The 16350-nt window shown below is 42.9% G+C and overlaps 1 pseudogene; it reads left to right on the top strand.

Moving 5' to 3' along the window:
- Window positions 1-12540: 12540 nt before the first annotated feature.
- Window positions 12541-12651, top strand: LOC142137182 (U2 spliceosomal RNA; annotated as a pseudogene).
- The last annotated feature ends 3699 nt before the right edge of the window (window positions 12652-16350 follow it).

Raw genomic sequence — 16350 nt, 5'->3', positions numbered from 1 at the left:
AGGGTTTTTAATATATATTGTGGTGACCCACTCCTCTACGCAGTCCAGGTACATTTATTGGTGCGAATCATACAAGTTCAGGGTTTTTAATATATATTGTGGTGACCCACTCCTCTACGCAGTCCAGGTACATTTATTGGTGCGAATCATACAAGTTCAGGGTTTTTAATATATATTGTGGTGACCCACTCCTCTACGCAGTCCAGGTACATTTATTGGTGCGAATCATACAAGTTGATGGTTTTCTTATTATATATATTGTGGTGACCCACTCCTCTACGCAGTCCAGAAAGATACCTCGTTGCAACGTTTTGGACTAATAACTATATTGTGAGGTGTTCAGAATACACTGTAAATTAGTGGAAATGCTTGTTATTGAATGTTATTGAGGTTACTAATAGCATAGGAGTGAAAATAAGCCCAAAAACTTGATTTTTAAACTTTTTATGTTTTTTCCAAAAAAAATCTGAATCCAAAACCTTAAATCCGAACCGAGACCTTTCGTCAAGTGTTTTGCGAGACAAATCCGAACCCCAAAAATAATGAAAATCCGGATCCAAAACACAAAACACGAGACCTCAAAAGTCGCCGGTGCACATCCCTAGTCTAATTATTATTTCACCTTAGTATCTGTCAGGAACTACACACAAGACAAGAGAAATTGTTAAAGAAGGGGGAAATTGATTTTCTTACTGACACTATTGAAAATGAAGATGTGAATAGAAAGTGGTCGGATTATCTAAATGAATTAAAAATAATCATGTACAAACAGATAAAAACATATTGGAACAAAACTATATTTGACAATTACATCCGTCAAAAAATGGTACCACAGGGATAAAGACAGAAACTTTATCCAGTTTTTCAATTAATTGCAGAGGATCTAAAAAAATATTGGGAGTGTGTGCTAACACAATGTGCTGATAGACATTGAAATTCTTGTCAAACATGATACAATACTATTAGAGCAATATAATAAGGAAACCTCCACCTGATAATCTGATTTAGATAATCCAGCCACAGCCCCCTGCATACTGGCACGCCGTCCAGCTGTCTTTTCATCTTCTCGCCGATACTGAACTGCTGCGCAGCTCATCTTGCCAACAGTGAACTGCGCGGTACCTCCTGAGGACCACTGCGGAACGAATCACGTGCAAGATGTAATTTGCATATACATTTGGCTAATGTTTATTTGAGTTATGTGTCACAACCAGTATGGCAACCAGGTGGCAATTCAGACATTAGGCCTATGGCGCAGGTATTGAGCACAAGGCCCAGCCGCAGGTAGGACCTAGGTAGGGTTCTCTTGGGCACAAGGCCCCATAGTTAGAATAGGGGGGCACAAGGCCCCAGAGCTAAAGAGAGGAGGGCACAAGGCTCCTTAGTGAGAGAGAGGGGGGGCACAAGGCCCCAAAATTAGAGAAAGTGGGGCATGAGGCCCCATAGGTAGAGAGAGAGGTGGGCACAAGGCCCCAGTGGTAGCACTCGGGCACAAGGCCCAATAGGTAGGTGTAGTAGGGCACAAGGCCCTTGAGTTTAGCAGGGCGCAAGGTCCTTTAGAGTGTAGCAGGGCGCAAGGCCTTTCGGTGTAGAAAGGCGCAGGCCTCTAAGTAGTGGAGCGCTAGGCTCCTGACAGAGTAGCAGGGCAGCAGCCCTGTAGTTGTAGAAAGGACATTGGGTCCTTGTGGTTAGAGGGACAGTAGGCCCTTATAGTTGGTAATAGGTGATAGTACCTGGTCTAGCAGGATGCTAGGTCCCTGGGTAGCATAGGGGACACTTGGTCCTTTGATAAGTAAGTGTTTAAGTTACTGAGAGTGGTTTACAAGCCCCTCTACCTGTCCGAAAGGGCACCTAAAGTCCTGAGCTCCAAGACAAAGGGGGCTTAACAGCCGGGGCTCCGGCTGTGGAGGCCTGTGGAGCGACAGAGTTCCAGTAGACCCGGGGTGGCTGAGGACATGTGAGTGGGAGGAGAAGAAAGGTATGGTGCGTCTCATAGTCCCTCAGGATTGGATGAGTACCTGGGGTGTTGGGGAAGGGATTGTTCTGTGTGGCTTGGTCTCCCTTGTTTTACGGGCATTGGTTGTCAGACAAGGTCTTCGAAAGACCCCTGTGAGTGAGAACCCTTGGAATAGCAGGAATAGAGGGAGTCATTGTCGTAGACCCATTTCTGTTAGTATAGCCCGGCAAGGGCTGTTTCCGTGCTGCACTCACCTTGCGGAGCTGCCCCTCCCATCTTTTCCCCTCTCCCTTACAGCATAATGAGTGCCCAGCACACGAGAACAGGGGCCCTTTTCGCCTGCTGCGTTTTGGGGGCTCAGACATGCCACCACCGTCTCACACTGGCAGCCAACAGGAGCCAGGGAACAGGACATCTGAACAGGAGAGTAGACTGCTTGGTAGAGCAGCAGGTGCTTTAAATAAACAGAGCTGACAGAAAATTAGCCAATCAAGAGGATGCAGGAAGTATTGAGCAGACCAGGTGTGAGCCTGCTCATTTCAGCCCAGCAAGTGAATGCAGAAAGAGGGACACAGGTGAAAACAGTGACCATAATCAAGTTTAGCTGGTGCAATGTGTGACATTATGTGTGGCTTAAAATTATTTGGTGGCCCTTTGTGAGGCATAACATTCAATGGGGGTATTTATGTGTGGTTTAACATTCATTGGGGGCATAACTGTGGCATATTGTGAGTTAGGGGCACTTAGGTGTTGCATAAAATGAACTGGGGGGTGTTACTGTGGCATAACAGGAACTGTGGGCATTACTGTAGCATAAACTGAATTGGGGACATTACTGTGGCATAAAATTAACTGGTGACATAACAGTGGCATATGTGAATTGGGGGTACTAATGTGAGGCATAAAGTGAATTAGTGGCATTACTGTGGCATTACTGTGGCATAAACTGAATTAGGGGCATTACTGTGGCATAAAATGAATTGGCACTACTGTGGCATAATATGAATTGGGGGCACTTATGTGAGGCATTAAGTGGATTGGTGGCATTACTGTGGGCAGAAATGAACTGTTAGTATTATTGTGGCATAAAATGAATTGGGAGCATTACTGTAGCATAATGTGAATGGGTGCACTTATGTGAGGCATAATGTGAATTGGGGGTATTACTGTGGCATAACCTCTTGTTATAGAAGTTGAGTATATAGCCTCCGCTACGGATTTATATTAATGCAGCCTACTTTGGTCCTTACACGCATAAAAGCCACATAAGCTTCTTTATTAGCACATTATTTTATAGTGTTTTGTTAAAATATGGTTGCAATATTCCAGTCATGATACTCAATGTACACAATGAAAGCAAGGGCCTCCTTGAGCTGGGTAGAAGGAGGAATACCAGGAGAGTAGATAGTCTCTAGGTAGTAGGAGTTATACTGACACAGCGAGAATAATGACCGGTGGTCACTGGGAATAGGTAGTTTAGCAGTAACTAGTATGCGGATGAACTGTAACAGATGGATACGTCACTAACGCCGAGGAAGACTTATTCAAGTTGCCAATAATACAAAGTAACGGAGAAGTTAGCGGCTGGCAGTTCTTACCACTGATGCGCAGTAGAAACTTAGTCCAGATTATAGGTAACATACAAGGTGGCGTGGAACAACCTGCGGCTGACAGGTATTATCACTAGCGTGGAGTAGAGACTTTTCCAGATTGCAGTTAAGATACAAGGTAGCATGGAACGATCTGCGGCTGACAGGTATTACCACTGGCGTGGAGTAGAGACTTGTCCAGATTGCAGGTAAGCGTCCACAGCAGGCAGGAACCACGAATAGGAGCAGTGAACTCCTTGGTTACCTCAGAGGAATGAGGACCAAGAACAGGCAAAGGTAGTAGGGCAGCAGGTGTCTTGAATAGTGAGAAGTAATTAATCATCCAATGAGGGGAGGAACAAGGTTTTAGCAGTCCTATCAGTCTGCAAATGCGCAGACCCCTGGTCAACATGGCGGACGGCCGCGGCACAAGACAGGCGCGAGAGAGACCTAGGTCTTGAACCAGAGAAACTAACGGTCCGGTGAGTGACACCATGCAACTGAAAGCAGTTACAGAATTGCACAGTGTATTGCAAAGAAGGGAAAGCTGTTTACTGATGGAGAATATTTTAAAGACGCATTTATCAACGTCTCAGAAATATTATTTAGTGATTTGTCAAACAAAGACACAATATTATCACGAATAAAAGATATCCCTTAATCTGGAAGGACAACTGAGAGACGTGTCACCGAAATGGCAGAAACCGAAAATCAAACAAGAAACTGCACATAAGGAAACATCTGTGATCAGCGTTGCTCTTGATGAGAGTGGATCTTAATGACATAGCTCGTTTAACTATTGTTGCTTGGTATTCTGACAGTGACAATATATATGAAGAACTCTGTACATTAAAGCCAGTTCTACTAAAGGTGAAGATATTGCGTTTATAAATTTTTGTTGAAAAAAGGAATCGACCTAAACAAAATATTCTGTATTACAACTGATGGTGCTCTGGCTACGGTTGGAAAATACAAAGGATTTATTAAGCTCCTTGAAGATCATATTGGATGATCAATAGTAAAATTTCAAAAGCATGATTCACCAAGAGAGTCTTTGTGCCAAAATGTCAAATTCTGAACTTAACAGTGTGATGCATACAGTTGTCAAAATTGTAAATTTCATCTTTGCTCGATCTTCATTAACATATAGGCAGTTAAAATTGCTGCTGGAAGAATGAGATAATGCTTACAAAGATATACCGTTTCACAGCAATGTTAGGTGGTTGAGTTGAGGAAAAGTCTAAAATAGATTTGTGAGCTGCTTTGAAGAGATTAAAACTTTTCTGATTCAGAAAGATCAGAATTTTCCTGAGCTGATGGACAGTGAATGGTTATGTAAGTTCATGTTTCTAACTGACATCACTTCTCAACTAAATGATCTGAATATTTGTCTTCAAGGCGCAGGACAAACAGTTCTTGATCTGTATGAGTGTTGAAAGACATTTACTAAACAAACTGAAGGTATTTTTACATGACATTTGCTCAGAGACCTTTCGTTACTTTCTCAACGTCAAACAATTATAAACCCCTTCTAAAATGATGGTTAATAAAATGCGGAACTATATGGATAGTTTGATAAAGGTGTTTTTCAGAAGATGTGAAGATTTCCAAAAGTATGGACCCATGTTTTCATTTTTTATAAAACCTGATGTTTTTGATGTACACCTGTGGGATTTGAACATTTTTGACTGGATGGGTCTTGACGATTTCGAGATGCAGTTGATTGAATTCAAACGTTCAGATTTATGGATGACTAAATCTACAGAGTTAAGAAAAAACCTTGAAGGGAACTGTGAAAATCGAGGTGCTGCTATCCTTAAATGCTGGGCTTCTCTCCCAGAACAATTTAGTTGCCCCCCAAAAAATAACTCTAGCAATGCTTTCAGCATGTTGTTCAACATACACCTGTGAAGCAATCTTTTCTCACATGAAAACTGGGTTGAATCCATAATGAAGCCGATTGACAACGGATCACTCGAAAGCCTGTGTACAACTAAAAGTAACAAATTATAATCCGAATATTGAGCAATTTAGCAAGGAGGAGCAGGATTAGAAGCGCTACCTTCAATATTAGTGATGATCATTATGTGAATTGGAAAGTGTTTGCTTTTTTGTTATTTCAAGTTATTTAAGTGTGCATTGTTTATCAAAATGTATAGTTGTATGTAATAAATACATAAGTTAATGTAAAGCTGGCAGACATAATGGCCTGCACATGTGCACTAATGTCAGGGATTGATAAAGCTTTGCTCATAGTGACATCACTGAGACCAAGGGAGCGAGGGATAAGTCACAGTTCGGTGTGAGAGGAATGCCAGTTGCAGTGTGGCAGTTGGTCAGTGGTGAAACCTGTGAGTCTGTAAGGGGAGGACCCTGTCCTGTTGTCAGCAGAAGAAACCAGAAGAAAATGAGCCCAGGAGAAAACATCCAGGGGTGACAGAAGAGTATCAGCAAATGATGATGATGATGATGATGATGATGATGATGATGATGATGATGATCAGCTCTGACAGGAGGGAGAGCTCTGAAAAGAGATAATTACATCTCGCTCTAGGGTCAAGACTTCCTCATTCCTACAACCTCATGGAACAAGTAAGAGGTTGGATTGAAGGGGGTGCTCTACCAAACAAGGTTATAACTAAATAACACAAATGGTGAAAAGAGATCACCTGGAAAGGATTAGGTAATAGGCACTCCAGTCATTTTGGGAATATAAAAACAAACTTTATTAAGAATTATCTTTAAAATAGAGAAACCAGGCATCAATGAAGTCGGCGAATTATATGTTTAAAATATAGAAAGGTGATAAAGAATGAAAAAGGTGACAAAGATAAAAATAGAAAACCCTTCCGGGAGGCCGGTTAGTAAGTTGTTTAACCAACTAGTATTATTACTGCATGAGAATGGTATCCATTAATATGGGCACTGTATCATTTTATTTCTTTATGTCACATATTCAATGATACATTGGGTCAACTCTCATACATCATTGTGCTGCAACCACTTTCAGAATAAAGTTATTGTCCCTATGATTATGTATGCTGTTATAATTCTAAATAATGAGACCCTTGAAATATCAGGTAGTCTTATAATGGGAAAAGGAGTATTCTATTTGTATGATACTCGTTGGCTGCCTATTAGCCTGGCAATACTAGGTACATACAAATTCTGTATAGCAGTGGTATAATGTATAATAAGACACCCATCAATACCACAAATAGGTCTCTTGGAGAATGCATCTATTGATGTCAGGACTCATTAGCGCTGCACTGAGTAATCTCATCTATGATGGTATGTATCGGCAGGGGAGCTCCCTTCTAGGTACTGCACTCTTAGTTATGCGCTGATACTGCGCGTGAAATGTTCCCATACAGACTAATCTTAGTTTCCCATATAGGTCTCAGTTTAGGCATCTATAATTACTGGTAACATAGAGGAACTGTTATAAAGCGTGCTGCAGTCGCGGCTAAACACCGCTAACCGGCTGCTAACCAGGTTTGTGACGTCATGCGTCACACGTGACCCGACGTACGTTTCGCCGTATCGGCTTAGTCATGGGGAATTACTCGTCTGGGATAGGGCTAGGTCTATTATACTCTAAGCAGCCAATGATCTTGCATGGTTAGTGATTGATACTTACAGTGGCCAATCATACACTTATCCTTGGCAAGGGGCGATTGTGTTACTCTAAAGGGATGGTCATTTTAGTTTCTAAAGGGATTTCTATTAATCTACAGATTGAAGGACATTAATCAGGAGATTGTGCAAACGGTATGTAAGGACATATATGAATATATATGCGCAGATCACATAAAGATTGTTTACCCATATAATATATTTATTAAAGCCAATAAAGTCACGCTCTATCAATCATAGAGAATGATATATTGGCATGTATACAGAGAGTTGATAAAAAGTGCAAGGAAATTGAATAATTAGATATATAAATAAATGTGAAAAATAATAAATATGAAAATTAAATAAATAAATTGTGTAGTGAATAAAAGTGAGGAAGGGGAAATACCCTGAGTCTCTGTAATAGAGATAAAGTGACAAGTGACAAGAAGGTATACATAAGTATGACAGATATCTAATGAGGATATGGTAAGTATAAGTGTAAGTATGTTAATTATTTTATGTTTTATTTTATTAATTATTTTTTCTTTTTTCTTTTTATTATTGTTTTTATTATTTTTTGTTTTTTGTGTTTCATATTTCTCTATATTTTTAATATCTTTTTTTCTTCAAAATTATTTTACTGTTATTTTTATTGTTATTTTTTCATTTCTTCTATGTGTTTCATTATTTATTCGGGTGTACTAGTAAAAATAAAAATAAAAACATTGAATCTTATTCTATTAGTGTCTTTATTTGTTCAAAGTGTCTATATTAAATTGATTATAGGTAAAGGGAGTGTATAATAAAAATAATAAATATGAAATCAGAAAAAGAGGGGCGGGTGTTTTAATCGTCATCACCTCACTAAGTATTATGACATTCTAACAGAGTGTAGGTATAGTGAACCGTGCAAAGTGAATGTAAATATTAAGTATGCACAAATCTTCTTATAACATGTATGTTGAGACCATATTTTATTGACATGTGAATATTCTATTATCTTTATTTGCATGATATATGTCCATTACAAGGTAGTTTATATGGTATATCTCCATTTTGGAGTACTATAAATCCATAACTATTCTATTGATATTAATTGGCGTTTTAAAAGAACAAAAATATTAAAAAATATAGATATGTATGAAAGAATGGTTCTCATTCATATCAGAATGAGATCCGTACATATAGTGATTTTTTTCTGCCAAATAGCATATTAGAAAAACCCATTCGTTTTCATAAGAAACTAGCATAATTTATATTCTCATTTAATCCATGTGGCATAAGAGAGTGTAATAAAAATATCCATCTGCTTTCTTTTTTCAGTAGTTCTTTCATAACATCACCTACTCTTATCCCTACTGATATTTTTTCTATCCCGAAGGCACATAGTTGTTCAGTTTTACCTCCATGTGCTTGTAAGAAATGTTGTGCCACCGTAGTAAGTGGTTTCAGACATTGTTTATCCAGATGGGCGTTCCTAATATTTCCTATGTGTTCTAGGATCCGCTGTTTTAACGGTCGGCTGGTCATTCCTACATATGTCTTGTCACAAGGGCATTTCAATACCTATATGACTTCTTTGGTATTGCAGTTGATAAAACTGTTGATGTTGTGTTTGTATCCATATCTATCACATATCTGTGTGGTTTTGACCATTGCTGAACATGCTTTGCATGATCCACACTTGTATGATCCTTTTGTATTTGTCGTTCATTTTTTAGAGATGAAATGGCTTTGCACAAGTTTGTCTCCTAAGTTCGGTGCTCGTCTCCAGCTGAAGTTGGCTTTTGCACCCAGAGATTTCACTAGTTGTTCATCCGACATTAGGATAGGCCAGTGTCGTTGTATAATCGTCTGGATTTGTTTCCATTGTTGCCAAAAATCTCCAACATAGCAGATTTTATTATCTGGTAAGAGCCCTGTCAGACTTGTCAGCCCTGTCCTGTGAGAGAAACCGCTGAAACTTCCTGTGAGAGGTCTGAGGAGAAAACCAAATCTAAATGGATGAGTAACCCCTGTTTATTTATTATTTGATGGGACGGCCCAAAGATAATTTATACACCCCTTTGTAGGACTGTGATCAGGGGTAGTGATAGGAAAAGACAGGGATCAGAGATTGAGATATATTGTGAACATCTGCACAAAATAACAGAATTTACCTCAGACAAGTGATATTCATTAAAGTGAAGTACAGAGAGGGCTCATTGCAGGACTGGGTCTGTGTAACAGGAGGAGCCAAGGAGGAAAGTGTGCACACGCCTAATTTCTTCAAATCATATTCTGCCGGGATAAAGACAGACTAGATTACAGACTGCATTTTATTGATAAATATGCATATATTGATGTATAACATGTTAAGCTAATGGATATTTGTTGAGTTTAGAATGTACTATTGCTAGAGATTATTACAGTTAGAGAATAATTGTAAGTAGCATTTAAGGTAGAGGTACCTCTTGGCTAGGATAAGAAAGTTTTAGTTATTGCATTGTATTTTTGTACACTCACTATAATTCATCTGTTTTAAGAGATATTCTATTTTGGTATACAGGTACTCCTCACTTAACGACCTACTCATTTATCGTCCACTCGGATTTACGACCAGATTTTACGACTGCTACCCTGCCACTCAACCCCTGACCTAAATGAATTAAAAAATAATCTTGTACAAACAGATAAAAGCATATTGGAACAAAACTATGTTTGACAATTACATCCATCAGAAAATGGTACCACAGGGATTAAGACCTAGGGCTAGATTTACTAATATGCGGGTTTGAAAAAGTGGGGATGTTGCCTATAGCAACCAATCAGATTCTAGCTGTCATTTTGTAGAAAGTACTAAATAAATGAAAGCTAGAATGTGATTGGTTGCTATAGGCAACATCCCCACTTGCCCCTAAACTTTATCCAGCTACTCCCAGTCTAAAAAAATGACCGGGAGTGTGTGTAAACACAATGTGCTGATAGACTGAGTCATATTCTTGTCAAACATGATACAATACTATTAGAGCAATATACCGGTAATAAGGAAATCTCCACTTTAGGGGAATAATTGAAGGATTATGAAAATATTGATCAATTCCAAAAAACATATGAAAAACTAAAAATCGAATTAGATACATACGAGAACATATGAAAAACAAATAATTGACAAGACAAAGAATAAATTCATCAGAGATAAAAAAGATTATGCACAAAATCAGGTCTTCAAATGGGACATAAGAAAGTAGAAAAAAAATCTACTAAATCCTATTCAACCTCAGAAGTGGACTGGAGAACCAACAGGATCTTACCATATGTAAAGAACTACAGGAGAACTGCAGAAAATGGAAACTAAGAAAATATTCCTTATGGGAAGTATGATTCCCCTGGGTCTCAACAATTATAACAGCTACATGTCCTTTTTGTAATGCTTATACAATACATAATTACTTTATAATAACCAGGTAGTCCATATAATATACATATAATATACATGAGGTCATTAGGAATGAGATAATTTATTATTCAATAATGATATATGAATTTTTTATTAAATTACTTATTTCACCCTAAAATATTTTTTTGCACATTGTCACTGCTTACTTTTATATGTCATCAAATAAATCACTTCCATCTTATTCAAAGAAAAAACTCCCAGGCGCTTGAAATAAGGATATGTATTTAAATAATGTGTAAATGTAAAATATATATACCAAAGCTGGTACACTCTACAAAGAGGGGAAATCCAATCGATTTACGCAGAAAGGACCGAACGTCAACTTCGGTTGCTCAATCAAACCTTCTTTGATAAGGGAGACAAGGCCGATACACTTCTGGCCAATAGACTAAGAGCTAAATGGGCCTCCCAAACAATCACTTCAATTAGAAACAAAAAAGGAAACCTGTCCTACGACCCTAGGGTCATTAATGACACCTTTCATAGTTATTAAGAGAATTTATATAACCTTCATAAACGTCAGACTGCCTCGAAAGCCTCCTCTCAGGCCATTAAGTCATATTTAGATAAGTGCTCACTGCCCACATTATCCCCTCATCAGGCATCAACCCTCAATCAAGACATTACTGACGAGGAAGTAACACTCGCTTTGAAATCACAGAAAAACTCTAAAGCCACCCGGTCCTGATGGCTTTATGATGCTATACTATAAAACATTTTCTAAAGAGCTTAGTGCCTCATCTGACCCATTTGTTTAACACTATATTGCTGGGAAGTAAATTCCACGACGAATCCACTCGTTCCACTATAGTGGTTATCCCTAAACCAAATAAAGACCCAACATGTTGTTCTAGTTATCGCCCTATCTCATTAATCAATGCCGATGTTAAACTTTTCGCCAAAAGTATTGGCAAACCGTTTAAACACGTACATGTCAACCCTGGTTCAAATAATGAAAGAAAATAGACAGCTGTTTCAAGCCAACTATACCCCCCTTCTTGACTCCATTAAAAGAGACCTTATAGAATGGGATTCACTTTTTATTTCCTGGTACGGTAGGATCAGTGTCATAAAGATGAACATTTTACCCCGAGTTTTATACTTGTTCCAGACACTACCCATACCAGTCCCAGGCACGTTTCTTGCGAAACTGCAATTGATTTGCGGCAGATTCATCTGGCAGGGGAAAAAAAATCGAGACTCAAATGTTCTTGTTTAGCCAAGTCTACCCATTCGGGAGGATATGGGCTTCCGATCTTTGATCAATATTATCATGCATTCAACCTCAGCCATATTATTTCTTGGCAGTCTACCCCAGGAACTAAGAGATGGGTCGACCTGGAGAACGCACTCATACCAGACTACATTCTGAACTCTCTCCCTTGGCTGCCCCGTAGTCAGAGGCCAGCCGCAGTCTATTCTCATCCCACCATATAATTTACACTTGACATTTGGGACAAACTGCATAAAGGATGGAAACTCACTTCATTCCCCTCACCTCTCAACCCACTATGGGACCATCCAGATTTTCTGGCAGGTAACACCAAGTCATACTCACTTCCGTGGCAGAAAGTGGGTATTACTCAGTTAATTCCCATACTTGAATGTGCTCACCAGACTTTCCCGGACCTGAAAGAGAAAACGGGACTCTCTTCATCCTTGTACTTTGCATATATACAAATTAGAGGCTTTAAACAATCCCATTGCAGAACATCCAAATTATGTAAGCCCACACCCTTTGAGAGGAGTTGTATAGACCGAATTGGTGTCCCAGGATTGATATCTCTGATTTACCATGCTTTTCTGAATCCAGAATCTGTTCTCAATGAATCGTTTGAGACTGCTTGGGAACTTGACACTGGCAAAACCATGGATCAGGAGGGATAGTCCCAGCTCAGACTTAGGATCTCTAACATCTCCATTAACACTCTGATTAGATCGCTTCTCGGCATTTTGGCTAAGATCAAGTGTAGTATCTGTTCTTATCAGTTTACCAACTACCTGGTGGAGGTTATGCTGAGTGTGGCTCATCCGATAGCGCACTCTAACATCGGTGAGGGGCTGATGTAGAGTCTGCTGCATGGTGCACTTGTCTCTCTCCTGCCCAAAACCCAGAGGACATACCTGAGTGTGGCTCACTCTAACCCTGGTGAGGAACTGTTTGAGACTTGTGTTACCCGATCAAAGCCGGCCAGGAGCAAGAAGACCAACCCCGGGGAAGAAGCGCTGCCTGCCGGGAAGAAGACGCCGGGAGCACCTCCGGCTGAAGAAGCCCTCCTCCCCTCGGGCCCTGCTCCAGCGGAAGAAGCGCCTCCTCTTCAGCGGAAGCCCCTGCTCCCCTCCACCCAGCGGGAGGATATCTGCACTGCTCCCTCCACCCCGGAAGACCAGCCTCTCTACCCCAGGAAGAGCCAGGACGATGGCCTCAGCTACCCCAGCTCCTGCCTCCACCCCTGCTCCTGCCCCTGGGAAGAAGGGAGGAAAGACCACCGCCCCGAAGCCTCTCCCCGTGGCCGGAACCTCTGCCTCCACCGCCCCTGCTGCTGCCAGACAAGGCCAGCCCAGCCAGGACACCCCCCAGAAGACCCCCACTCTGGAACCCTGGATGAGGCAGACCGTGGTCCTGAAGCTGAAGGAAGTGGAAGGAAGGGTCCCAGACATGACGGCCGAGACCTTCGGCAAGAAGATGATCCTGGACCAGGGCTTCTCCAAGGCTGAAACCCTCAGCGTGCAGAACTACCTGAAAGGGATCTGGTACATCACCTTCGCCTCCATTGCCATCTGCAAGAGGTACTGGGAGGCAGTGAAGACTGCGAGACCGGAGTCTCCCTTCTCCCGCTTCGTGGGGAACTGCCCCATCCAGAGAGAGGAGAGAAGAGTCACGGTCTCCATGAGAAATCCTCACACCCCTGGTAAGGACATCACTACCTTCCTGAGCCGCTTCTGCTCCGTGGTCAAGGACCCCTCCAAGATCCTGGATGTCAACGGCTTCTGGACAGGCAAGTGGTCCATCATCATCAGACTGAGGAAAGACAGCACGGCAACTGACGGACTCCAACACCTGCCATCAAGCTTTGCCCTGGGCGGCTCTGCCGGCCTTCTCCACTATGCCGATCAGCCGAGGAACTGCAGAAAATGCGGGGAAGCTGACCACATGGCGAGAAGCTGCAAGATCTCAGCCTGCAGGAACTGCAAGGTGGCGGGGCACGAGACCAAGGATTGCCCACGAAAATTGTCCTGCAACCTCTGCGGCCTGGCCAGCCACATCTACAGGGACTGCCCCCACAGGGCCAGATCCTACGCTGCAGCTGCCGGAATTGGACTGCCGGAAAGCGGACCTGCCCCTACCCTGCAGCCCAAGCCAGCCCAGAGGAAGCAACAGAAGCCCACACCGCAGCCAAGAGCTGGTAAGATATCTCCCACCCCTGTTGTGACAGCACCCCCCTCCCTCCCCGCTGTCACAACACCCCCCCCTGCAGTAGCACTAACCCCCTCCACCGCTACTGCAGCTCCCTCCCTTTCCCTGGAGGATTTCCCCCCCCTCCTCCCTCTTGTGTCTGCAGGTGATGAGAACAAACAAAGGAGGAAGCGGAAAGAGCTGGACAGCCCAGCTGGCGACTCTGACCCTTCCAAGAAAAAGGCAATCGAACTGGAAGAGGACCCTCTCCCGTCAGAGGGGGCCCTGGTAGAGATGGTGGATGAGTTGCTGGATTCTGAGCAGGAGGAGGAAGAATTCCTGCAACTGCCCCAAATCTGCCTATTCGACCAGCTAGAGGAGAAAGGTCTGCTCCCACCCGAAGGGGACACGGGCAGACCGGACCAAGTCCCACCAGACAAGGAGGGTAACTGATGTATTGACTGTGCTAACTCTCTTTTTTCTCCCAACTAATGGCTAACTTTTCTCTTTTTACCATTAATGTGAGGAGTGTGAAGGATAAGATTAGACGTCAGTCTGTGTTTACCTTTCTTGACAGTCAGAAATGTGATGTTTACATGTTGCAGGAATGTTCTCTCCCTTTCTCTAGTTCCTACAGGCATCTGGGGAGGCAGTGGTCTCACGGGCCCTCCTATTGGTCTGGGGGGAGTGACTGTAAGTCTGCAGGGGTCGCCATTCTTATCAGGGGAAGCCTCTTCACACTAGATTCCGTTCAGGAGTTTGTCTGCGGCAGATTGCTTATCGTAGATGGCTCCTGGGCGGGTGAGCCTATCAGGCTTATCTGTGTGTATGCATCCCCGGGTAAGAATGAGCGTTTGGAGCTTTTCCAGACCCTGCGGGCCCAGCTCGCCATCACCAGGGTGGTAGTGATGGCTGGGGACTTTAACTGTCCTATAGAGGAAGATGGTAGGAGTTCCTGTACTAATGCTAAACTCGATGTTTCTTCCAGGTTGTTGCAGGAGATGGTAGCCGAAGCATCCTTGCGGGATGCAGTGGGATCCATGGGGGCCGGCTCTGTGAATTATACTTGGAGTCGCCCCGATGGCTCAGTGCGTTCCCGGATTGACTTTGTGTTTACATCGAAAGCGGTAAGACAAAACAGGCATGTCATGGTTCCCTGCTTTTTCTCTGATCATAGGGCCATTCTCTTTGAAGGTGTTCTGGGTCACGGGTTCCCTCCCGGCCCTGGCTCTTGGAAGTTGAACTGCGCTCTGCTGGGAAAGGAAGAGGTGATGGTTGAGCTGAGGGATGCCTATGTAATGTGGAAAAATGACAAAATGTATTTTGACTGTATGTCTAACTGGTGGGAGTATGTCAAGGGCAAGTTTTGCAGTTTCTTTCAGGCTAAAGGCCGCCAACAGGCGTGTGAGAGGAAGAGAAACTTCAGGAGGCTTCAGCGTCAGCTGCAGTCCCTGCTGGATCTCCAACTCTGCGGCTGGGATGTGAAGGATGATCTGGCTGAGGCCAAGGGGGGCCTAAAAAAAGGCACTTCGAGGAAGAGGCCAACCGCATCATCTTCCGTTCCAAGGTGGAGAATCTGGAGAAGGGTGAGAAATGTAATTCTTTCTTTTTCAGAAAACTCCACTCCGGCCACACGCCCCTGACTGAGCTGCGGGACGAGTCTGGCACCCCCAGGAGGGGGAAGGAGGACGTCATGGGAGTCATCACAGACTACTACGGCAAACTCTACTCCCCTAAGACTACAGACGACGACGCAGCTGAATCTTTCCTGTCAGGTATCACTAACCCTATTGATCCTACAGGTAGGGCAGCTATGGATGCCCCCCTCACCTTGGGGGAGCTGCACTCTGCCGCTAAATCCTTTAGGCCGGGCAGGACCCCGGGCAGTGATGGCCTCCCAGCCGAGCTCTATGTAGCGCTGTGGGACCTCATTGGCCCGGACCTGCTAGAGCTGTATGAGGAGATGGTGGTGGAGGGCAGGATGCCTCCTACTCTGAGAGAGGGCTTGATCACGATTTTGTATAAGCGCAAGGGAGAGAGATGTGACCTCAAAAATTGGAGGCCCATCTCCCTCCTGAACGTGGACTGCAAGATTTTGGCCAAGGTACTAGCCAACAGGCTAAAGGTTGTCATTGGGCGAATTGTTCATCCTGATCAGACTTGTGGCATTCCTGGGAGAAGGATTGCAGACAGCCTTGCGCTGCTGAGGGACACGGTTCATTATATCAAAGACCGCCATGCACATGTGGCCCTGGTCAGTCTTGATCAGGAGAAGGCCTTTGATCGTGTCTCTCATGGTTTTATGCGTAAGGTTCTGTGCAGGTTTGGATTGGGTGATATGTTTTGTTCT

Source organism: Mixophyes fleayi, chromosome 1, assembly GCF_038048845.1.
Source record: "Mixophyes fleayi isolate aMixFle1 chromosome 1, aMixFle1.hap1, whole genome shotgun sequence".
In the NCBI taxonomy this organism is placed as follows: domain Eukaryota; kingdom Metazoa; phylum Chordata; class Amphibia; order Anura; family Limnodynastidae; genus Mixophyes; species Mixophyes fleayi.
The sequence above is the reverse complement of the archived record's forward strand: the minus strand, read 5'-3'. Positions and strand labels throughout refer to the sequence as shown.